Consider the following 27012-nt stretch of genomic DNA (forward strand, 5'->3'; position numbering starts at 1 on the left):
AAGCACTGTGCTTTCCCGTCACTATGCCTTTCCTTGTGCCTCCCCGAGAAATGCCCTTCCCTGATTTTCAAAAGTTGTCCTATTTTCAAGTTCCAGTCCAGATACCACATTCTCCATGAAGCCCCCAAGTGGAAATTTTTTTTCCCTTCTAACTCCTACAACATTTTTCTCTCTCTTATGACATCTCTCCTCATGTATTCTGCCATACATTATAGTAATTCAGGTATATGTCTCATCACTCTGACTAAATATGTTTCTCAGTTGTAAAATGTAGGGTTTGGGCTGGGTGATCTCTGAGGTCCCTTTCAGCTCTAGTTCTATGTTTTCCATCCTTGAGGGGCAGGCACTATGTAATATTCACTTTTGAATCCTTTAATCATCCCCATTTCCACGCCAAAGACATAATAGATGCCCAATACATGTTTGTGTTCTAGCAACATTGACCTACTTGAAGATTCTTGAACACTACCTTCCATCTTCTCTCCGTGTTTTTGCATTAGGTGTCCTCAATGTCTATAATGCTCCACTTTTTTCACTTCCATTTCTCTGACTTCTCCCTTCAATACTCAAATCCCACTTACTCTAGAAGGGCTTTCCTGGTCCCCTAACTTCTAATGCTTTCCCAATCAGACTACCTTCCATTTGCTCTGTATCTCTCTTGTGTCTACCTGGTTTACTTCTCGTTTCCCCCATTAGAATGGAAGCTCCTTGAGGACAGGGACCATATTTTTGCCTTTCTTTATCTCCCCATAGCTTAACACTGTGACTGGCATGTAGTAAACACTTAATAAATACTTGTCGACTTGACTTTAATGAACAAATGACAGAATGGACTCCATTTTTTCAACTAGTAAATGTTATTTTACTGATTTCAGAATTTCTTCCCTTGAAACTATTTTTTGTTTTGTTATCACTAACTACTTACAAACTTGTTATTTGATTAAATTAAACTGTACTTCTCTCTCCCTACCATGGTTTGTGGTTGTGAAACATCCTCAGAATATGTATGACAAAGTCACATTGTATGCTGTGGGTAGGAGATGGGGAAAGAAATAGGGAGAATGATTCATTCTCTTTTCAGTTACCGTAGAAGTCAAATAAATTTTTTCATTCTTTTGTTTTTCTAATCTCTCCCCCCACCCCACCATGTTTCTTTTCTTATTCACAGGAATAAAATATTATTTTTTGAATGTTTATTTTATTCCTTTACAATCAACAAGGACTTACTACAATTTCTTGGTTCTTTTCTGATAATCATAGTATCCTTTATTCAGCTATTTCCTGTTATAGTTTCCAAGCATCCAAGAACCTCCTTGTTTTTTGCTTTTCTTTTGCTTGTTTTTCTTTTTTAATTTTTCTATTGTATGAATTCTGAATGCCTTTTAGTCTTCTATGGGGGCTTACCCAGTGGCAAATGATCATAGGCAGCTTGGTGAGCATTTGGTAATCCTAGCATGCTGGGGGGTAAAAACATAATGAATTTGGAAAAAAGACAGGCCATCCCCCCCACCCCCTGCCCCAATTTTCAGTGGCTCATGCTGGGCTGCATGTGTTGCTTTCAAAGCCCCCATGGGAACCTTTTCTCTTCTCCTTCTTTGGAATGTTCCTTTTTCTCCTTGAAGGGTAGACATTAGCACAATAGTTTAAATAAAATTGTGTGGTACAAGTTCTCACCGACTGCATGCCGGGAGGTTCTATTTGTGGTGGCAGGCGGGTGGGTGGAATCCAGTGGCAGTCCGTTTAATACAGAGAACTCTCAGCACTCCTGATTTGGTTGCAAAAACCAATGTAGTCAGAAGGCTTTTTCTTTTAAAGTTCTTTCTCCTCCATTAAGGCTCATAGGGCTGACAAAAACTCAAGGGCTCAGTGTAGGCTGGCTCCCCTCATGCCTCTGCCTATGCTTTTTATCCACTTGAAAGTACAAAGACAGGAGGTAAGGTTAAAGTTAAGTGATCATCATCATAACAGCTAATGTTTGTTTATACAGGCCTTACTATATTCTAGGCCCTGTGTTAAGTGCTTTACAATTTATTATCTCATTTGATCCTCAGAACAACCCTGGGAAGTAAGTGCTATTATTACCTCAGTTTTACAGATGAGGAAACTGAGGCAAACTGAGGTGAAATGATTTGCCCAGGATCACACAGCTAGTGTGAGAGGTCAGATTTGAAGCCAGGACTTCCTGACTCAAGCCCTTTTGTGTGTGTGTGTATGTGTGTGTGTGTGTAATAATTAGTATGGGCATGGATATTTTAATATAGTCATCTGGTGATCGTAGTAAAAGACCATGCATGGGTAAAACAGCACAATCATATCATCACAGAATGACAGAATGGCATCATCTGGTCTAATCTGTTTCTGAACAGGCATTCATTCATTCATAATTCTTAAAGCAAGAGCTGGAAGGACCTTCAGAGGTCATCCAGTCCAACCCCTTAATTTTGCAGAGGAGGACAGCGAGGCCCAAGAGGGGTTAAGTGACTTGTTCAAGGTCACAAAAGTAGAAAGTGATTGAACTGGGTTTAAAAGCCAATGCTTTTCCTTTTGGACAATGCTGCCTCCATTCAACCAACACTTATCAATTACATGACAGATTCTGTGCTAGGCACTGGGAATATGAAGACAAGAAAGAAAATAGGAATTTACATAGGGTAACAGAGTGAGAAACAACAATGTTAATTAAAAGCAAAATCTTATCAAAGTAAATACAAAATAATTTCTGGAGAGCCCTAGCATCTGATTATATCAAGATAGGTCTTATAGAGAAGGAAACATTTGGACTGAGTCTTGAAGGATCCATAAGTTATCCTTATCAAAGCTCTGATTAAAGACCTCCACACTACCTCCTGAAATAGCTCCCAATACTTTTGGACAGCTCTGTTTAGGTCTTTCCATTTTCTAATTTAAATCTGACTCTCTGAAACTTCTGCTCTATATTGGTGATATTCTCAATGTATAGAATCAAAGAATAACTAGGTTTAGAGGAGGAAGGAGCCTTACAAGCCATTGAATCCAAACCACTCATTTGCGATGAGGAAACTGAAGCACAGTGTACTTAGGCGATTTGCCTGGGCTCTACTCTCTGAGGCCGACTAGATTTGAAGGTAAGAAGATGTGTATTTCAAATCCTACCTCAAACACTTAGTAGCTGTGTTACCCTGGGAAAATTACTTAACCCTGTCTGTTATTCAGATTCTTCATGTGTAAAATCATAGATTTGGATTCCATGACCTCTAAGATCCCTTCCAATTTTGAATATATGGTCCTATGATATTTCAAATACTGAAAAACATTATGCTCTGTCTTTCCTTCTCTTCCCCACCAAATCTTTTCTTCTTTATGTTAAAATATATTTCCTTCAGGTGATCTTTGTAGAGCATGGTCTCTGGACCCTCTGACATTCTAGTTGTTCTTGGAACACACTGGGGTCTGTTAATTTCCATCCTCAAATCTGTAGTTTTATTATTTTTGTTGTTATTAGTGATTCCCTGGCATGCTGTTGCAGAAATTTTCTCTCTTTGAACCTGCTGCTGTACCTTATTTATTCTTCACAGGGAGAGCATGATGCAATTTCATAGAATAAACCTCTTTACTTGGGACCTAAGATAGACACAGCTAATTACAAATCTTCAGATTAGAAGGTTAATTAGTGAACCTCTAAATTCAACTGGAGTCAGCTTCTGTTTTCTACTGTGGAATCTTCCTTGTGTTTTCTTTCTCATAAATGTGGAAAATAGTTGTATTTAAGTGAAAAGTAACATGTAAATTACATTTCAAAATATACATTTGTGCTAGTCCCCTTTGGTAAAAAACAAAAAACAAAAAATAATTAATTACATAATGGATTCTGAACTAATTATATGTTCTGGAGCCCTGATGAAAGATTAATTTTTAAAGTGTTATAGATTTTTCACATCTCCCTCACAGACTTCTGAGCCTCCTTCAAATTCTAGGTCAGGTGGTACCTCCTACACAAGGCCTCTCCTAATTTCCCAAGATTTTAGCTCTCTCTGTTACCCTTGAAATGACTTTGTATTTGTTAATACATCTTATATCTTCTCAGTTGGATGCACACTTCCTGAGAGCAGAGACTCCTTTCTTTCAGTCTCTGTAGGGCTAGGACTGATAGCATAGTGCCTTGCAAAACTAGGTGCTTAATAAATGCTCGTTGGATTCAGTTGAATGAATTTTAGCAGGAGTTTTGTATCTTGACTCCGGTGGGCGGTTACTTCAAAGGAGGATGGGCAGTGGATGGAGCACTGAACTTGGAGTCAAGAAGCCCAAAGTTCAAATCCTACCTTAGACACTTACTATCAGTGTGACCCTGGGCAAATCACTTTGCTTCTGTCAACCTCAGTTTCCTCATCTGATTAATGGGGATAACAATAGTACGACCCTCACAGAGTTGCTTGAGCATCAAATGATATACGTACAAAGTTCTTTGCAGACCTTAAAGTACTATGTAAATGCTAGCTATTGTTGTTATTATAGATTTTTCATTTTGTGCCCCTGGGTGTGATAAATGTGTTGAACTCCAATATGGCTGTTACCCTGCTCCTGATGCTGCTTCAGCCTTTTTTTTTGCATTCCTGAATGGCCCAAAAGATGGTTTTAGAGCTTGAGCAGGGCTTATCTAGCATTTGAAGATAGGGCTTATTTTAGTTCAATTAAAAAAAATTTATTTCAAGGATGACAAGAAAGTAAAGGAAATAACTGATAGATAGATGGATTTGATCCCAAAAAGGTCTCAGCAGGTCAGTAAGAGAGGCTGTATCTAGTAAGACTTTATTTTTTGGTTTGGATCTGTGATTTCATTAGTAAAGTAGGCTCTTGGCTGGGGAAACTTCCTCCACCAATCTAGATTTGCTAACTTTTCTAAAATTTACAGTCTCAGAGTTGCCTGAAGCCATCAGTAGTTATGTGACTTACCCAGGGTCATATAGGTAGTATACATCAAAGGTAGGAATGAACTGTGGTCTTCCTGACTCCAAGAATCCACTTCTTTCGCTCAGATCTCTGACTCCAGCTCTCAACTCACTGTGCCTCTCTAAGACAAAATTATATTTGAATAAATGTAAAGTCTTGAACTTGGATTAAACAATCAAATGCAGAGTCTCAAGGTTGGACAACATGGTGACTAGATAGTAGTTAATATGAGAAATTATTGAATATTTTTGGGAACTACAAATTCAATGTAAGTCAGCAGTGTGATGGAGTAGTTAAACTAATACAATCTTAGCCTGGATAAATAGAAGTATCTTGAATGATGGAATTGTCACTGTTCTCTTCTCTGGTCACACTACAAATGGTATATTATGTCCAGTTCTAGGAGAAGATTTTAGCAGGTATGGTGAAGGGTCCAGAAAGGATGTTCAAGATAGTAAGTATACTCTAATACCACAAATAGATCAGTTGCAAGAACTGAGGGTGTTTAGTCTGGAAAATACTTAGGAAAGGGGGAGCAAGGCATGTTTGCTGTCCAAAAATAATAGAAGATATTGGAGAAGCCTCTAATGCCAGCAATTAGTTCAGGTTGGATGTTAGGATGAAATGAGGCACTTAGAAGTTATTTAACAGTTACTAAAAGGAAGATAAATTTGCCCTAACACACAAGAATACACAAGGGTACAGTGAACATATAGCTTCTCTGGACATGATAGCCTTTTCTCCCTGTTTCCATATGGAAACTTGTCTGGTCATCAGGATAAGATTTGGTGAAGGACTTGGTTAACTAAGTATTCCTCAGAAATCCAAATCCAGAGCCAAAGGACCTAGACTAGACTTGGCTGAGACTTTTTTATGTCCTTAGATTACTAGAACTCAGGCTAGAGCACAGACATAGGGAGACAAATTTGGCATAACCTAAAAGTAGCCTTATTGACAATCAGGGCTGTACAACAACAGGATGAGGTGCCTCATTCGAGTAATGAGTTCTCCATTAGTAGAAATTTTCAAGTTGGGCCTTGATGATCCCCTGTTAGGTAGGAAGATGGTATTGTTAGGAAAGACTTCAAGGAGGAGTTGGCATTAGAACCCGGGCTTGAAGGACAAGTAGGATTTCAGGATGGATGAAGATGTGGGAGAAAGGTATTATAGGTATTAAGAATGGTATGAGTAATAACATTTAAGTAGGACGGTACAGGGTGTATTCAGGGAAGAGTGAGTAGTCCAGTTGGAAATCAGACATTGTTAAGTGGTATAGCATGACACAAGGTTGGAAAGATTATTTGGGTCCAGATCTTTAATGATAAGGTTAAAATATCAGCACCTTACAGACAGGGATTTGAACCCTAAACCTTAAGACTCTAATGTTATACTGATTTGAAATATCTAGCCAGTTGCCCTATTTAGAGGTTATAAACTTTAAAATAAAATTGTTTTTGCTTAAACCATCCAATGAGCTCAGGCTGTGTTGACTCACAAAAGCTATTTTTAAAAATGTTACAGATGAGGAAATTGAGGCCTAGAAAGGTTAAATAAATAATCTAGGATCTCACAGATAGTAGATTTACCTCCAGAGAATAATGTCTATGTCTGAAGACATTGATGGTCAGAGTCAATGGAATCATGAACATGGAAAAAATTTGTTAGTGCACAAAGTATGTGTGTTGTATCTGTGTGTACATGTATATATGTTTATGTGTATACGTGCATATATGTACACATATATACATATAAAAACATATATACACATATAATATGTGTGTGTATATGTGTATATATGTGTGTGCCTATTAGGTCTCAGAAAAGACCTTCCAGAAACCTAAGCGTGTGTACTGGCAAATTAATACCCAAGCATATGTTCTCTGACCAATTAACATTCACAGACTTTCAAGCAAACTTGAAGAGCAGAGCTTTCTAAAGCCCTGTATAAACAAGAACAGTCAAACCTCAAATTACATTGCTGCCAAACACCCATCTTTAGATACTCACATGAATAGTGGTGCTCACACTTTGCATGAAAAAGGCTGGTGGAAGAAAAGAACTATACAGTCCTGTAGGAATGGGCCCCTCATTTGGAAGCATCTGTTGAGGTGTACTTGGAAGTATTTACACCTGCTATTCATCTAAGATGACCAGCTATGAATTCTCTGCAACAATAATGCCTATCCTTCAATAAATCCCTCTGAAATAGATGGAAATTAGGCTTTGGGTTTTGGTTTCACCTTTTGGTGGTATAAGCTTATACACATTTACCATGTAACTAGTTATTTAGAGAGCGTTTACTGCTAAATGTTGGGCACTTCCATAGTCTTGGTATCAGCCTTATGAAATTATAGCAGAAATCAAGAATGAGAGAGAGAGAGAGAGAGAGAGAGAGAGAGAGAGGGAGAGAGAGAGACTGAGAATTTTCAAGGCCCAGAATCACTAACAACCCATCAAGGGTTTATTAGATGACTTTAGCAGCAAGGGTAGAAAGATCAAAGGCTAGGGAAAGAAAACCCTAAATGAAAAACTCCTTGGAGATAGGGCTGGGGTGGGAGGGGCAGGAAGATACAGAAAGTAAGATGGCTACCATCAAGATAAATGAGATATGGATACTGGATGACATAAATACAAAGTAAATTCTCTTCAGGCAAAGACTGATTTTTTTTTTTAAACTTTGTATCCCTGGTGCTTAATACTGTGCCTGGCGCATAATAGGCACTGAATAAATGTTCTTGAATTGAATGGAATAAATAGCTTGATCTTAAAAGGTACTGAAAGGGAGCATAGATCATCTGTAGATATTAGCAACAGCTATGACTTATGTCAGTATTGCTAATATTCTGGATGTGGCTAGAATTATTTGCAAGAGCAAATTATCACTAGCACTATATAGTTCATTGTGTTATTACTGTGTGAGGATTTCATTCCATGAGACCTTCAGTTTTCATATATTTTTTCCAAAATGGCTGTAAGTAGGGAACTTAAAAAAGAGGCATTGTGGTGTAGTGGAAAAAGTGCAGGCCTCAGAGTCAAGAAGCCTTTATTTTAGTCTTAAGCTCTTGGCATACTCTGTAGAACCATGGACAAGTCTTTTAACGTCATTTTTCTCAGATAATGTTTGCCCTGTCTACCTCAGACGGGTGTTAGGAGGAAAATGTTTTTAAATGCTGAAGTGCTACATAAGTGTAAGTTATTAATAATAATAAATTTGATATTTGGGCCTCTCTAAGGAGATTCAATTAAGTTGGTTATTTGTTAAATTGTCAACTCCAGCAGGACAGGGACCATGTCTAATTTATCTTTAAGTCTCCTCAATACCTAGCATAGTGCTATGGACACAGCAGTGTTTAACTAATGTTCATTGGAATTAGAATGGATTTTTTTTTTTACAACATGTGTCTTTAGTAGGTGTGGTGGAGAGAACAGGTGTTACACTCCAACATTTGGTAATAAAATCTCCATTTAGCTGAACTGAAATGCTGGCTTTGCACTTCTCGTGCATTTTGGCCATCTACTTTGGATTATACATTTGTGCTTATGGTTCGTTTCTTACCGTACCTTATATTTTAAGCTTCTTGAGAGACCTCCTTCGCTGTCTTATGTGAAGGTAACATAGTATAATGGAAAGAGAGATGGATTTGGATCTAGACATGAGTTTGGGTCCTGGCTCTGCTAATTACTATCTGTATGGTCTGATAGAAGTTATTTAACCTCTCTGCATCTGTAAAATCAAGGGTTAAGTGGTCCCTAAGATCCCTATAATTCTTGGATCTCCCATTTTTGTGTCCTTCATGGTACCTTATATATTCATCATATGGCTTCCCCACATTTTTGTTGAATGGAATTTTCCTATGGGGATTCTAAGGTCAGAGCCTGAAGTCATGCAGCTTGGAAGTGGATGACCTGAGATACTTGGCACCTAGACCTCTTTTCATCAGTTAAAGTGGCCTTGGCAAAATATTGTGGGTGAGTGAACATGAATGTGCATGCCAGTAATTGAACTTTTCATTCTTGTTCCTGTAAATTTATGCAATAAATTTCAATTATTCAATCAATTAATCAGTGACTAAGGCCCCTCTTTCTTCACTTTTTATCTCTTTGTTTTGGTTACAGTGTTCAAATTGGTCTTGCACTTGGGCTATCAGTCTGTGTTTGACTTGTGCCATATTTCTCCCTCCAGATCCATCTGTTCTAAATCAATTTGAAGCCCAGAGAGGTTAAATAAATTGCCCAGAGTCCCACAGGTAGTAGATTTACTCCCAGAGAATGAATTTTTCTTGCTTTTTGCTTCTTCTTCATCCAGACCTTTGACTGTAAAATTTTCCATTTCTTCTCCTAACATAGAATGTTATTTATCTAGATAAATTATACTTAGAAGTGACCATATTGTAAAAAATGTGTAATTGCTTTAATATTTATGGGTAAAAGAGTTTTTGTCTGTGAAGAGTATCTACCCAAGAACATTTTCAAGATCTATTTAAAAACCTTTGTGTTTTAGCTTGGAGTGTTGCATAATATTCTTTCATTCTGAAGCGCATCTGATGTGCCAAACACTGTTAGGCAGTGGGGACAAAGACAGAAGCAAAAGGGTACCTGTCCCCACAAATCTTATATTCTATTGATTCTGGATGACGAGAAAATTACAGATTTAGGGAAGGGAATAAGCATTTATAAGGTACCTATTTATTACATGCTAGATACTGCGCTCAGCATTTTAAAAATATTATCTCGTTTGATCCTCAGAACAACCCTGGGAGGTGGGTGCTGTTATTATCCCTATTTTATAGTTGAGGAAACTGAGGCAAATAAAGGTTAAATGAGTTGTGCAAAGTCACACAGCTAGTGTCTGAGACTATATTTAAACTCAGATCTTCTTGACTTGAGGCCCAGCCTTCTATCCACTGTGCTGTCTATCTGTCTCTGATCTAGCATTAAAAGATATTTGATAAGGTCAGTGAGTCCAGTGCCATCATTCTACAGATGAGGAAACTGAGGATCAGAAAGGTTAAAAGACTTGTTTGAATCCAGATCCTTTGACTCAAAACCAAAGCAGAAATAATTGTGTATTGTAGTATATGACTTTGAATTCCTCAGAGAGAAGGCAGTTTCCTCCCTGTAAAATGAAGGAGCTGGACTGGTGATCTCCGAGGAGCCTTCTGTGTTTGAAATGCTGATTCTAGAAGTGGAAGGCACCGAATTCCAAGACTTGACAATAATAGCATTTACTGCCAGTTAGGCATCTGTTGCCATGGAGACCAACAATCGTGATGGTGGTAGGAGTTCTCTAGCTGGACGAATCACAGTATCACAGATCTAGAACTGAAAGTCACAAACCAACTTTGCTTTATAGTTGAGGAAACTGAGGCACAGGAAGCTTCAGTGATTTGCCCAAGGTCACCGAGGTAGTCTGCATCAGAGGTGGTATTTGCACCACAGGTGGCACTTGAAGTCCTTTGACTTCAGAAAGAGCACCCTGCACTGTAGGAAGCTGAATTGTGGGATGACCTGCAGGTGGCCAGGCATAATAAAGAGAAAATTCTCTGTTCGATTCAAGAGAAACCTTGTTATTTACCTTGGTACCAGTTATGACTGGAATTCAACCTTACCTTTCATGAGACACCAACCTTTGTTATGAATCTGGTTTTGAACCAGAAAAGCTTTTGCTTTTGGATTTGTAGCTCCTATCTTGAGGACATGGTTGATTCTGCCTCCTTCCTGATCAGGAACTTTCTTTCTTTCTTTCTTTTCTTATTTTTTGAGGCAGTCAGGGTTAAGTGACTTGCCTAGGGTCACATAGCTAGTAAGTGTCTGGGGCTAGATTTGAACTCAGGTCCTCCTAACTCCAAGGCCAGTCCTCTAACCACTGTACTACCTAACTGCCCCCTGATTAGGAACTTTTGATATGTAGATGCCCTGCTCCTCAAACCAGAGCCACTATGAAATCCACTTAGCATTAGCCCATACGGGATCTCATCTTGGGCCCTAACCTTTGGAAGACAGCATTGCTATCTATTATTCTAAACAGGGACAGACACTATCTAATTTTTGCATCCTTTCAGAAAGACTTGCTGATAGAATTAGATATTCGATTAATCAATGGGCCAGCTGCCTAATAAAGTCTTTGATGGACTGGATAATAGAGTCCGTAAGAATCTTTTCTCTCATTTCATTCTCCCTTGAAAGAAAATACCCATACTAGCAACATCAGCACTAACACCAACAGCTAACACTGACGTGGTGTTTTCTATATGCCAGGTACTTTAGTAAGTGCTTTACAATTATTACCTTTTTTGATTCCCACAACAACTCTGGGAGTTGGGTGCTATTTTTATCTCCATTTTACAGATGAGGAAACTGAGGCAAACAACAGTTAAGTGACTTGCCCAGGTTTTCACAATTAATAAGTGTCTGAGACCAGAACTCAGGTCTTCCTAACTCCAGGCCCAGCCTTTTATTGAATGTGACACCTAGCTGCCAAGAGCTGGCTTAACCCTTTTTCCTTTGGAGATTTCCAGAAAGGTTCAGAGTTATCTTGAATGGGAGGAAAAGATTAGTCTGGATCATATCTGGGAACTCTGCAGAGCTTTCATTCATTCTACTCATTGCCACAAAGGATTATCTTTTAAGATACTTCTTTGGAATGCCATATGGCAGCGATAATGAAACACCATGATCTTAGGAGAATCAAAATAGCGGGTGACCCCAAGGGCATTGGAAAAGTAGATTGTAATTGTGGGTAGGATGCAGTACACACCCAAAGATGCCTTATGTGTGAAAGTTGACGTAAAGATTTTATGTTCATGAGTGACCAGAAAAGGAGGTGGGTGGGTCACATAGTAGCCAAAGTGAGGGATACACAAACAGGCAACCTGGGTATGCCAGTTGGTTTCTTTCACCGCACATTTTAAAGGAGCCAGATGAAGTCCTTCTCTGCACTGGAGATTATCTATAAGAAGACATGGATGAGAACCAAACTGGATGAGAATCAGTCAATCAACAGACTTATATTAAGTGCTTAGCATGTCTGAGGCACTATGCAAAGTGCTGGAGATACAAAGAATAAGAAAAAACCAGTCCTAGTCCACAGGAAGCTTATGTTCTAATGGAAGAAGACATTAACAGGCTATTTGTTGCAGGCTGAAGTGCTTACAGAAGGAACATGATGAAATAGAAATTATATATATATTATGTGTATATGTATTATATATGTATATTTGTATATGTACATATGTATTATGTATATAATATGTATGCATTATATAAACATGTATATATAGTATTAGCTAATTAGATTAGCTAAATGAGATTAACCATCCTTTTCCAGTCATTTTTATTAAAATGAATGAATTTAGTATTAATAAGCAGTATGTTTAGGATGATAGAGTACAAAAACCACTGAGAAGACTGGGTTGCAAGCAGGCTTATGCTGGTAAATGTTTAACAACTGGCTCCCAAGGGGAAAAAAAGTGCCCATGACATATTTAAAAGGTTAATCTGCACTATTAATATTTTCTCAACCACTTTTTTTTAAGTCTAGTCAATTATCAAAGCAATAAATCAAGCCCTAATTTCCATCATTTGCTAATTCGTGAAATATAAATGCTCACACTAAAAATTTAATAATTGGGTCTCTCAAGCTGGTCAGTTCTAGCTGGCTCCAGGAATTAGTTAACCAATCAATAAACTTTTTTTTTTTTAACATTTTTATTTAAAGTTTTGAATCCCCCAATTCCATCTCTCTCTGAGATGGTAAGCAATCAGATATAGGTTATACATGTTCAATTATGTAAAACACTTCCATATTAATCATTTTGTACAAGAAAACTCGAATAAAAGAAAAAAGTGAAAATAGCATGCTTCAGTCTGTATTCAGACAGTATCAGTTCTTTCTCTGGAGGTGGATAGTATGCTTCATCATTAGTCCTTTGGTATCTTCTTGGATCAATGCATTGCTGAGAATAGCTAAGTCGTTCACAATTCTTCACTGAACAATATTGCTGTTACTGTGTACCATGTTCTCCTGGTTTTGTTCACTTCATTATTTTAGTATTTTGTTTTTCCCCAGTTACATGTAAAAACAATTTTTAGCATTTGTTTTTAAAATTTTGAGTTCCAAATTCTCTCCCTTCCTCCTCCCCACCCAGCGACCATTGAGAAGGCACGCAATTCCATATAGGCTATACATGTGTAGTCATGCAAAACATACCATAATAGTCATGTTGTGAAAGAAAACAGACAAAAAACCTCAAGAAAAATAATTTTTTTGAGAAAAGTATGCTTCAATCTGTATTCAGACACCATCCGTTCTTTCTCTGGAGATGGATAGCATTTTTCATCATAATCCTTCAGAGTTGTCTCCATCAATGTATTGCTGAGAATAGCTAAGTCATTCATAGCTGATTATCTTACAGTATTGCTGTTACTTTGTACACAGTACATTTCACTTTGCATCAGCCCATGCAAGTCTTTCCAGGTCTTTCTGAGAGCATCCTGCTCATCATTTCTTATAGAACAATAGTATTCCATCATAATCACATACCACAGCTTGTTCAGCCATTCACCAGTTGATGGGCATCCCCTCAATTTCTATTTCTTTACCCCCAGAAAGTAGCTGCTATAAACATTTTTGTACATGTAGGTCCTTTTTAAAAAAATTCTCTTTTGGAATACAGACCTAGTAGCAGTATTGCTAGATCAGAGTATGCCTGTTATTTTAGCCCTTTGGGCATAGTTCCAAATTGTTCTACAGAATGGTTGAATCACTTCTCTATTCCACCAACAATGCATTAATGTCTCATTTTTCCCACATCCCCCTTCAACATTTGCCATTTACCTTTTCTGTCTTATTAGACAATCTAATAGGTATGACGTAGTACTTCAGAATTGTTTTAATTAGTATTTCTCCAATTATGAGTTAGAATATTTTTTCATATGGCTATAGATAACTTCGATTACTTCCTCTTAAAACTAGTTATATCCTTTGATCATTTATCAGATGGCAAAATTTCCAGGTTTTTCTGAAATCATTCTGCTTCTCATTTCTTATAGCACAATAATATTCCATTACAATCACGTACCACACTTGTTTAGCTATTCTCCAATTGATGGGTATCTCTTCAATTTCTAAGTCTTAGCCACTACAAAAAGAGCTGCTATAAATATCTTTTTACAAATGGGTTCTTTTCCCTTTTTGGGGTGTCTTTGGGATATAGACCTAGCCCTTTGGGCATAGTTCCAAATTGCTCTCCAAAATGATTGGATCAGTTCACAACTCCACCAACAGTGCATTAGTGTCCCAGTTTTCCCACATTCCCTCCAACATCCAACATTTTCCTTTTTTGTCATATTAGCCAATCTGATAGGTGTGAGTTGGTACTTCAGAGTTGTTTTAATTTGCATTTCTCTAATCAATAGTGATTTAGAGAATTTTATTCCTATGACTATTGATAGCTTTGATTTATTTGTCTGAAAACTGCCTATTCATATCCTTTGACCATTTACCAATTGGGGAATGATATGCATTTTTATAAATTTGGCTGAGTTCTCTATATATTTGAGAAATGAAGCTTTTATCAGTGATATTTGTTGCAAAATTTCTCCTCAGTTTTCTGCTTTCATTATAATTTTGGTTGCATTAGTTTTGTTTGCTCAAAAACTTTTAATTTTATATAATCAGAATTATCTATTTTACATTTTGTAATGTTCTCTATATCTTCTTTGGTCCTAAATTCTTCCCTTATCCATAAATCTGACAGATAAACTATTCCATTCTCTCTTAATTTCCTTATGGTATCACCCTTTAGGTGTAAATCATGTACTCATTTTGTCCTTGTCTTGGTATATGGTATGAGATGTTAGTCTATACCTAGGTTTTGCCATACTGTTTTCTAGTTTTCCCCACGGTTTTTGTCAAATAATGAGTTTTTGTTCCAAAAGCTTGGATGTTTGGGCTTATCATATACTAGGTTACTATGGTCATTTACTATAATATAATTTGTACCTAATCTATTCCACTGATTCTCCACTGTTATTTCCTAGCCACTACCAGATTGTTTTGATAATTACTGTTTTGTAATACAGTTTGAGATCTGGTATGGCTAGACCACTTTATTTTTCATTTTTTTTTTATTGATTCCCTTGATATCCTTGAGGGGTATATGTGTGTGAAAAGTGTTTTATAGCTGTGTTCATGTAGTTTCTGGGTTTCTCTTGGCAGGTAGACTCTCAAGTATTTTATATTGTATACAGTTATTTTAAAGGGAATTTCTCTTTCTCTTGTTGCTTGATTTTGTTTGTAATATTTGTTGTTATTGTTGTTAATATGGGTATCTGCTTTCAAGGGAGAGTAAAAATGAGAGTGAGAAGATTCTTATAGACTCCATTATCCAGTCTATCAAAGACTTATTAGGCAGCTGGGCCATTGATTAATGGAGTATATAATTCTATCAAAAAGTCTTTCTGAAGAGATGCAAAGAATTTGATGGTGTCTGTCCCTGTTTAGAATAATAAACAGCAATATGTCTTTCAAAGGTTAGGGACCACCATGAGACCCAGCATGGGCTGATGCTAAGTAGATTTCATAGTGGCTCTCATTTGAGGAGCAGGTGATGTAGATTTATTTTGTATCCTGTAACTTTACAAAAATTGTTAATAATTTCAAATAGTTTCTAGACTTAAGTATAACATCATATCATCTGCAAAGTGATAATTTTGTTTCCTCATTGCCTATTCTAATTCCTTTAATTTCTTTTTCTTCTCTTACTGCTATAGCTAACATTTCTAGTACAGTATTAAATCATAGAGGTAATAATGGGCATCCTTTTTCCACCATATTGTATTGGGAAGGCTTCTAGCTTATCTCTATTACAGATAATGCTTGCAAGTGGTTTTGGATAAACCTTACTTGTCATTTTAAGGTAAACTCCATTTATTCCTATGCTCTCTAATGTTTTTAATAGGAATGGGTGCTATATTTTGTCAAAGGCTTTTTCTGCACCTCTTGAAAATCATATGATTCCTTTTGGTTTTGTTATTTATATGGTCAATTATACTAATAGTTTTCCTAATATGGAACCAGACCTGCATTCCTGGTATAAATCCCACCTGATCATAATATATGATCTTTGTGATATATTAGTGTAACCTATTTGCTAATATTTTATTTAAAATTTTTTCATCAATATTCATTAGGAAAATTGGTCTATGATTTTCTTTCTCTGTGTTGGTGCTTCCTGGTTTGGGTATCAGCATCATATTTTTGTTGTAAAAGGAATTTGGTAGGACTCCTTTGCCAGTTTTTTCAAATAGTTTATATAGTATTGGAATTAATTGTTCTTTAAATGTTTGGTGGAATCTGCTTGTGAATCTATCTGGTCCTAGGGATTTTTTCTTAGGAAAAATTGATGGCTTGTTCAATTTCTTTTTCTCAGATTGGGTTATTTAAGTATTTTACATCTTCTTTGGTTAATCTGGGTAATTTATATTTTTGTAGATATTCATTCATTCCATTTAGATTGTGAAACTTATTGGCATATAATTGGCCAAAATAACTCCTAACAATTGTCTTAATTTCCTCTTCATTGGTGGTAGTGAATTTACCCCTTTAATTTTTGAAACTAATAATTTGGTTTTCTTCTCTTCTTTTTAAAATCAAATTGCCCAGTGGTTTTCTATTTTACTGTTTTTTCATAAAACCAGTTTATTGTTTTATTTATTAGTTCAGTGTTTTCTTACTTTCATTTTTATTAATCTCTCCTTTAATTTTCAGGATTTGCAATTCGGCTTTTAATTGGGGATTTTAAATTTGTTCATTTTCTAGTTTTTTTTAATTGCATGCCCAATTCATTGGTCTGCTTTTTCTCTGTTTTACTGATATATACATTTAGAGATATACATTTCCCCCTAAGTACCACTTTGGCTGTATCCCATAAATTTTGGTATGCTGTCTCATTGTTGTCATTTTCTTTAATGAAATTGTTGTTTCTGTGCTTTTTTTCTTTGACCCACTTATTTTTTAGGATTCGATTATTTAATTTCCAATTAAACATTTTAATCTGTATTTCCATTGTCCATTATTGAATGCAATTTTTATTGTATTATGATCTGAAAAGAATGTATTTGCTATTTCTGCTTTTTGGCATTTGGTTGTGAGGTTTTTATGTCCTAATACATGGTCAGTTTTTGTGTAGGTACCATATGCTGCTGAGAAAATGCATATTCCTTTTTATTTCCATTCAGTTTTTTCCAGAGTTCTATCATGTCTAACTTTTCCAAAATTTTATTCACCTCCTTAACTTCTTTCTTTTTTTTTCTTTTTGTTAGATTTATATAGTTCAGAAAGGGGAAAGTTGAAGTCCCCCACTAATATAGTTTTATTATCTATTTCCTCCTGTAACTCATTCAACTTCTACAAAAATTTAGATGCTATACCATTTGGTGCATATATGTTTAGTATTTATATGACTTAATTGTCTATGGTATCTTTCAGCAAGACATACTTTCCTTCCTTATCTCTCTTTTTTAAAATTAAAAAACCTTTTTTTTTGCTTTTTGGTAAGGCAATCAGGGTTAAGTAACTTGTCCAGGGTCACAGCTAGTAAGTGTCAAGTGTCTGAGACCGGATTTGAACTCAGGTCCTCCCTACTCCAAGGCCAGAGCTCTATCTACTGCACCACCTAGCTGACCCCTTTCCACATCGCTTTTATTTAGGTCTATTTTTGCTTTTGCTTTGTCTAAGATCATGATTGCTACCCCTGCTTTCTTTGCTTCAACTGAAGCCTAATAACTTCTGCTCTAGAGCCTCACCTTTACCCTGTGTGTATCTCCCTGCTTTGGATGTATTTCTTGTAAACAGTATATGGTAGGATTCTGGCCTTTAATCCAGTCTGTTATCCACTTCTGTTTTATAGGTGAATTCATCCCATTCACATTTACAGTTCTAATTGTATATTTCCCTCCATGCTATTTTCTCTTGTTTATCTCCCTCTCTCTCTTACCCTCACCTTTTTGCTCCTTCTGATCACCGCCATCCCCAATCTATCTTCCCTTTTATCAATCCCTCTCCCCCTTCCATTGTCCCCATACCTTATTACTTCCTTATAGAGTAAGACAGATTTCTGTATCCAGCTGAGTGTGTGTTTTATTCCCTCTTTGAGCCAATTTTGATGAGAATAAGGTTTAAGCTTTGCTTGTCATCCCCTTCCCCCAGTTTCCCCTCCATTATAATAGCTTTTTCATGCCTTTTTTAATGGGGGATAATTTATCCCATTCAACCTTCCCCCTCCTTCTTCCAGTACAATTTTCTTTCTCAACTCTTTATTTTGTTTTTTGGGGTATCATCCCCTCAAAGTCACCTTATATCCACATCCTTTGTCTACATCCACTCCTTCTAATTGCCCTCAGAGTAATAAAGTTCTTCAGAGTTACAAATATTATCTTGCCATATAGAAATATAAACGGTTTACCTTTGTTGAATTTCTTATGTTTTCTCTTTATTGTTTCTTTTTTACATTTTTAAGTTTCCCTTGAGTCTTGTATTTGGAGGTTATTTTATTATTATTATTCAGCTTTGGTCTTTTAATTAGGAATGCTTGAAAATTCTCTATTTCATTAATGCCCAGTTCTTCCCCTGAAAAATTATATTTAGTTTTGCTGGGCAGGTGATTCTTGGTAGTAATCCTAACTTCTTTGCCTTCTGGTATATCATATTCCAAGTCCTCTGGTTCTTTGATGTGGAAGCAACCAAATACTGAACTGGTTCTTTTCGGCTGCTTGCAGTATTTTATCCTTGAACTGTGAGCTCTGAAATTTGGCTATGATATTCCTGGGAATTTTCATTCTGGGATTTCTTTCAAGCAGTGATTGGTATATTCTTTAAATTTCTATTTTGCCCTCTGGTTCTAATGTATTAGGAAAGTTTTGATAATTTCTTGAAAGATATTTTCCAGGCTTTGTGTTTGGTTTTGTTTCAATTATGGCTTTCAAATAGGCCAATAATTCTTATGTTAACTTTCCTGTATCTATTTTCCAGGTCAGTTGTTTTTCCAGTGAGAAATTTCACATTTTTTTCTATTTTTTTTAACTTTTTGGATTTTGTTTTATTGTATCTTGATGTCTCATAAAATCATTAACTTCCACTTACTCAATTATAATTTTTAAGAAATTATATTCTTCATTGAGCTTTTGTACTTCTTTTTCCATTTGGTCAATTCTATTTTTTAGGGAGTTATTTTTCTTGATAAATTTTTGTATATCTTCTGTATATCTTTCCCCATACTTTCTTTTTTCATGATTCTCTTGCATTACTCATTTCTTTTCTCAATTTTTCTTCTACTTCTCTAATTTACTTTAAAAAATCCTTTTTAAGGTTTTCCAGGAATTCTTTTTTGGGCCTGAGACCAAATTACATTTTTCTTTAAGGCTTCATGTTTTGATGCTATTTTCCTCTTCTAAATTGATGCCTTGATCCTTCCTGTCACCATAGCAACTTTCTAAAGTCAAGTTTTTCTTCTTCTTCTTCTTCTTCTTCTTCTTCTTCTTCTTCTTCTTCTTCTTCTTCTTCTTCTTCTTCTTCTTCTTCTTTTCGCTCATTTTTCTCCCTTTTTTTTGGTGACTTGGTGTTTTTATGTGAGAGTTGGTCTCCAGTCCTTCACTGTCCCAAGTTTTTATGCTGGGGCTCAGGGTCTTACTGCTGGGTTTCACTGGGCTTCAGGGCTTAGCTACTTGCTTTTGCTGGAGAGTAGGTTACCCTTAAGTTTGTGCTGAGGAGGTGGGGCTTCCCTGTTGATCTCTCCCGGATGTGGGGTTTAGCCTGCATTGGGGTGGGCCCTACTTCTGGGTTGCTGTGGAAACAAGGTTTCTCTGTGGGCGGCCCCCTGGGGCAGGATCTTGCTTTTGGCCATCTCTGGAGCAGGGTTTCAATAAGGGTCAGCAATGAGGTCAAGGCCTAGCTGGTGGTTTGTGCTAAGAGTGGAATCACTGGGGTGGTCACACTTGATATGCTGCATCGACTGCTAACTTGCCTAGAGGGCGGCTGGTTTGCTGGTGGATTGCCCCAGACTTGGAGCTTTACTGCAGGCCCCCTGCTGTGAGGCTGGCTGTTAATTCTCTTGGACCTCACTCCCCTCCCACCCCAGAGAGAAAAACCTTTCTTGGCATGCCAGTAAGCTGCTTCCCTGCTCCTTGATCAATTCTGAGGAGGTTTTCTAGTTCAGAATTTGGGAAGGCTGCAGAGGGTTCCTTCCTCACTCTGCCATCTTGGCACCAGAAGTCCACTAAATGTTTATGAAGCATCTACCATGTGCCAGGCATTGCTCTAAGTGCTCCCCAGATTCAAGTCCTAGCTCTTTACTTACCAGATGTTCCACCTTGAACAAGCGTTTTAATTTCCCTATTTTTTATCTACTTCACTTCTAAAATAGCGACAACACAATACCTATCTGGCTAACTGAGGGGATAATTATGACAGACAACTGAAATAACATGAGCAAAGACATTGAAAACTCTGGCACCTGACAGTTGATCATATCTCCTTCCTGATTCCTGTGATACTGCTTTCTCCTGGTTTTCCTTCTACCTATCTTATTGCTCCTTATAAATCTCAGTCCCTGTTTTACGTTTTCTCGTACCCCTAACTGTGGGTTTCCTCAAGACTCTGTTCTAACATATCTTCTCTTCACTCTCCACACTTGCCTCCTTTGCTCTTATGACTTTCAAGAACGTCTCTGCATGGATGGCTCTCAGATCTATGAATCCAAGCCGTGTCTTTCTCCTGAGCTGCCTCCCTGCTTTTCTAACTGCTTCCTGAGCATCTTCAATTCATCTGAATTCATTTCAGTTTAGTCAGTGCTTATTAAGTGACTAATATATGCAAGGTGCTGGGGAAAATAACAAAAACTGAAAAGTCCTCCAGGAGCATAGATTCTACTGGGAGAAACTATATCCATTAATCAACCAACATGCATTTATTTAATGCCTTCTATGTTCTAGTGCTGATCTATTGGAGAAGCAGCAAGGCAAAGAACTAGACAAAGGGCCAGGCTGACCAGGCTGGACAACATGACCCCTGCTATTCCTCCAGCCTGAGGTCTACCATCCTCTGAGTGTTTTTCATGAATGTGAGCTGTGGGTCAGGACCATCTGCTAAAGCAGGGCTTCATAACTTCTTGGTGTGTGTTATGGACCCCTGTGAGTCCAGTGAAATCCTTCTCAGAATAACGTTTTTAAATGCAAGCAACAAAATACATAGGATTACCAAGGACAGCAGAAGTTAGTGAACATATGGATGTAAATTTTTCTCCCATCCAAGTTCACAGACTTCCTGAAATCTATGCATGGAGTCCTTGGACCCAAAGTGAAGAACCCCTATCCTATTGTGTAAGAAGTAAAATGAGGAAGAAGAGCTTTAGCCCAGATTTACATGATACAGTTCATTCCCCCCCCCAACCTGGCAATTAAAGCACAGTTACATTTTCAGGTGCAATCTTCTGTCTGTGGTTTCTTAGATTACTTAGCATGGGACTGTTATCTACCCCTGCCTCCTGTGATTGAGTTTCCTGCCTTTATTTCCCCAGTTTCTACTGTTGCTTGTCACCTTATGGCATTACCTAATTTTCCTTTTGCAGCCTGATGCCCAGGCCACAGTAAGGCTCTTTTTGGAAGCCAAAGACATACCAGGCAGCTCCCAGAAAGTTTAGTGGGTCAAACTAAAGGCTATATTAGAATTCAGTGTAATTCTAGCCCAATATGAGAGCCAGAGTGACATTATGGACCTGTTGAGTGGGACAGAGACCAGCAAAGGGAAAGTATGATGGACCTGCTCCAGAGGGGTCTGATTTCCTCTCTTTTAAGAACCACCTAGACACTTTCAGACACTTCGCTTGAGTGAAGAAAGTCTTTTCTTATCACCTGGGGTGTACAGACAGCAGAAATTGTAACTAAGCAATTCTTCAGAGGCAGAAGGGTATAATGCCCACTGACTTGAATAATCTGAAAGGACTCAGGTTTGGGTGGATGGACTAGAGAAGGAGCCTCAGTGGCTCAGGAGGCACTATTATTGTATTTGTAAAGCTGGAGGATTGGAAGGGATAATTTCCAGTATAAATGAAATAGGGATAGGTACCAGACCTATGGTTTTATTGATAAAATGAACTAAATGAGGGAATTCCCTATAAAGCAATGCAGGTTAGTACTTGCCTTGCGGTTTGTAATCTTTTAGCACCTAAAGGGTAAATGACTTGCCCAGGGTCATGAAGCTAGATGTTGTCAGGGGCAGGATTGAGCCGAGGTCTTCTTGGTTCCTACTCCAATTTTTTCTCCACTATGGCACAATGCCTCTCATATTACAGATGAACTGTTATCATAATGTTAACCAACATTTGCATATTGCGTTAACATTTACAAAGCATTTTGTATGCATTATTTCATTTAAACCTCACAACAATCCTGTGAAGTCAGTACCACTATCATTATTTTTGTTGTTGTTGTTCAGCTGTTTCAGTCACATCTGACTCTTTGTGACCTTATTTGTAGTTTTCTTGGCAAAGATAATGGAGTGGTTTGCCATTTCCTTTTCCAGCTCATTTTACAGTTGAAATATTGAGTCAAACAGGTAACTTGCCCAGGGTCACACAGCTAGTAGGTATCTGAGGCTAGATTTGAACTCAAGTCCTCCTGACTCCAGGGCTAGCACTCTATTCACTGCACCACAGAGCTGCCAACTGTTATTTTTACTTACATTTAATAGATGAGGACATTGAAGCTCAGATGGGCTGTGATTCACTCATAATCACACAGATGGTAACTATTAAAGGCAGGAGATAATTAACCATAATTCAGTCTACTAATTCTAGTAGCTAGTAGCTTTCATCACATTTATTTGGGCTAATTTTATTTGGTGGTCATATGAACAATTAATGACAGTGGAACTGTGTCAACCATTAAGATATGACTTATTTAGGTATTTATTTTTGTTTCAAAACACTAATTAGACAGAAATAGCTAATGCTGAACAGAAAGTGACATTCTATACTTATGAAAATACATTTTGGTAAGAAACAGGCTGGACACTGAGAACAGTAATTCCCCAAAGTAAACTTTATCAGGCAAGTTTTATTCAGATGGAGTCTCCTATTCTGCTTATCTGAAAAGTGCTTAATAGTAGATGCATTCAAAAAAAATCAACATCCCAAAGGAAGAGTGGAAATCATTTTTTTTGCTACTAATTTTAGAAATTAATGCAGATTTTAAGTTTCAAAATAAACAAAATGGTTTTGCCTTTTTTTGACAGAAAGCTTGCTTAAAAGGAGAAAACTGGGTAAATTTGGCTTTTTCCTTTGGAATCTCAAATCCCTTCCTAATGGAAGTGTGAGTGTGTGATTGTTTATATCAAAGGGAAAAAATAATAGAATGAATAAAAGAAAGCAAAATCTTTCACAACCATGGCTAAGTGCAGGGTTCTTAGCAAAGCAAGAGATAATGATGATCATTAAAGAAAAAAGTAAATTGTTTTGAATATCTAAAATTGAAAAGTTTCTGAACAAGCAACATAAATGCATCTAAATTAGAAGGAAAAGAATTAATTTGAGAAAAAAATATTCACTGCAATTTTCAACTGAAGAAATATTAGCTATCAATAGCCTTATGAAAAAATGCCCCAAGATAATGAGATAACTGCATGTGAAAACACCACTGAGATTCTACTTCACAACCATGGATAAATGATTAAAGAGGAATGCATTAATTGTTGGAGGGGCTATGGGTAGAGAGGTACATTAGAGCACTTTTGGTAGGGTTGCAAATTGATTCAACTATTCTAGAAAACAATTTGAAACTATATCCCAAAAGTTGCTAACTGTATATATACACATTGATCTGATTTACATGATGATAAGACAATAATGTGAGGGGAAACAAATATGAAAGACTTTAGAACTGCCCAGAGTATCAACCAAATGTAACTCTAAAAGACTGAGGAAGAAATATATCTTCCAACTCTTGGGAGAGAAGTAATGAACTAGAAGTGCCAAACCAGATGCATATGGCCAGTATGATGGTTTGCTTTGCCTGGCTATGCATCATTGTTCTAAGAGAGCATTGCTATTGGAAGCGAGGGTGGGGGAAAAGTTGGGTTGGTGGATAATAGACATGGGAAAAATTATGGTATTCTATTCATTGAAATTCATTAACCTGTAAATGGTTATTAAACAAATATAAGTGATTGTATTGATATTAAATACTAAATGCTCAATAAAACATTAAAAGCCAAGAATAAAGAAAACATCAAAGCTTTCTAATCAAGATGACTGATACGCAGTGCAGTATTCTGAAGTCAGGACATGTATGTTTCTCACTTCTAAAGAAAATAAACCATTATGGTTGGACTTCAGGAACACATAGGAATGGGTTTTGATGGAGATCAAAAGGCCAAATTCTTGTTTAGGATCTTAATTGTGTGCTCTAGAATGATGACTCCTTGTTCCACTCACTCCTTTTTCCAATTTATCCTTCATATAGCTGCTAAAATAATCCTCTGACCATTCTATTTCCCATGTCAAGAAGTTTCAGTGGTTCTCTATTGGCTTTAGGATAAAATAGAAATTCCTTGGATTGGCACTTAAAATTATTTAATAATCTGGCTCCAGTCTGCCTTTCTTTTTTTTGATAAAATTTTTTAAATTGATGTTATTCATTATTGATTAAAATATTTTATTGATGCTCTTTTAAAAACACTGTCATTTCCCAATGACTTCTTTTCTACGCCTCCATAAATCTCTCTTTTCTACATTTAAACAAACCGGTGACTTGCATAAGGCAACACAGGTATCAGTCATCTGGGGCTGGATTTGAATTAAAATCTTCTGATGTCAGTGTCAGTAGTTAGGTTTGGGGAAATTCTGGCTATCCCGGTGATGTCTTCCTGATCCAGAATTGCAATTGTGGTCATTGTAGAGGCAGAGGGGAGAGCAGCATTTATTTTAATTAGTAATTGTATCTTTTTATATCTCTTATTGTAAATAAGTTAATTTTATTTAATTATGTTGTCCATAAATGTTCATTGAATTCTAATCCTGACCCTGAGCTGTTGGACTGTCTAATCTAAGCCTGGCCCAGAGTAGGTATTTTTCTCTTTATTTAATCTCTTTGGGATATATGCTTAGTGGTGGTATTTTGGGGTCAAAAGATATTAATATTTTAAAATATATTAAATATAATAATAATTTAAAATTTAAATATATTAAATATTTTAAAAAAGGGATTTGTAAGATATGTTTCCAGATTGCCTTCCAGTATAGCTGGAACAACTCCAACAGTACCCCTGGCCTCTCACAGCTTGTCTAATAGTTGATATTTTCCTTTTTTTTCCCCCAGTTACCTTTACCAGCCTGATGGTTGTGAGATGGAATTTCAGCGTTGTTTTAGTTTTCATTTTTCTTATGTAAAAAATTGTATAGAGAGCTGGCCTCGAAACTAGGAAGACCTACATTCAAATTCTGCTTCTGATGTTTAGTGGCTACTTGGCCCTGGGGAAGTCACTCAATCTCTCAGTTCTCTAGACAACTATTTAAGACTATAAACTAAAGAGAAGACATTGACCTAATCTTCACCATTAAAAGGGAGTTTCCTCATCTAGGAGTTCCCTCCACTAATGAAATCTCAGGTCCACTTCCTGTCCCCATCTTCTCTCTTATTATTAGTGATTTGAAACATTTTCCTCCATATGATTGTTGATAGTTTACCTTTATTTTGAGATGTTTGTTTATATATGTTGACCATTTGTTTAGTGAAGAGTGGGTCTTGTAATTATGTTTTTGCATCAATTTCCCATATATTTTTCATATCAGATTTTTATTAAAGAAATTTGCTGCAATGATTATTTCCTGGTAAACTATTTCCCTTCGAATTTTAACAGAACTGTTTTTATTTTTACAATGACTTTTCAATTTTATGGACTCAAAATTGTCCATTTTATTTCCTGTTATCATCTCTAACCCTTGTTTGATTAAGAACTCTTCACTTATGTATAGTTGTGAAAAGTATCTTGCTCCATGGTTCTTTAATTTATTTATGATGTGACTTTTAATGTCTAAGTTCTATATATTTGGATCTTATTGTAGTATATGGTGTGAGGTGTTAGGGTAAATATAACTTCTGCCAGGTTGCTTTTCAGTTTTGTTTATGTCAAAGAATGAGATCTTTCCAATTCTAGTATCTGTCTTAAAACCTTCTCTCCAATTTCCTTGTCCCTGCCTATTTCTGTGTTGTTTAATATGTTTCTACAGTATATTCTTTTGTCTTTCCATGTTTTCAATCCTCATTTATCTGCCTCAGATGAAAAATGAAATTCATGAGAAACCCACTTCTCTTATCTCTTCTTCTGTATTTGTGTACTCTTCTTATGTGAAATAAGAAATTCCACCCTCTTCCTCATTTCTTCAATTGTATATTGTTTTTTCTCCTCTTTTTTTTTCCTCTCCTAAAATTAGTAAAAGACAACAAAACCACCTCCATACCCTCTCTTTGTCTTACCCCACTCTGTGACTTTTGAAGTAATAGATCTGGAGGAACACATCTCTTTTTTCCGTAGTAGAATACCAGGACTTCGTCTTAATTTAACCCCAATGAAATTTCTCAAAAGTATTTACCTGTTTAGATTTCTCTTGGTACCTATGTTTTAACATCTATGTTTCTGCTCAGCCCTGGTCTTTTCCTCAAGAATACTTGAAATTCTACCATTTCTATACCCTTCACCTCCCACAATAGGAATATACAAATTTTTCCAGGTTATGCTATTCTTAGTTGTAAGTCTTTATATTTTCCCTTCTGGAATATTATAATCCAAGATTTTCTGTCCTTTATATAGTTGCAGCATAGTATTGTGTGATCCTAACCATGGTCCCTTGGTATTTGAACTATTTATTTTTGACGGCTTACATAATTTTTCTTTAAATTTAAAGCCCTAGTTTATGGCTATGATATTCTGGAGTACGTTCACCAGATTTTCTTTCAGTAGATAATCAGCGGATATTTTCAATTTTCACGTTCCGCTCTGGTTTTAATAGATATGAGCAGTTTTCTCTGTGATAT

Source organism: Phascolarctos cinereus, unplaced genomic scaffold (genome assembly GCF_003287225.1).
Source record: "Phascolarctos cinereus isolate Bilbo 61053 unplaced genomic scaffold, phaCin_HiC Scaffold_1;HRSCAF=81, whole genome shotgun sequence".
Taxonomy (NCBI): domain Eukaryota; kingdom Metazoa; phylum Chordata; class Mammalia; order Diprotodontia; family Phascolarctidae; genus Phascolarctos; species Phascolarctos cinereus.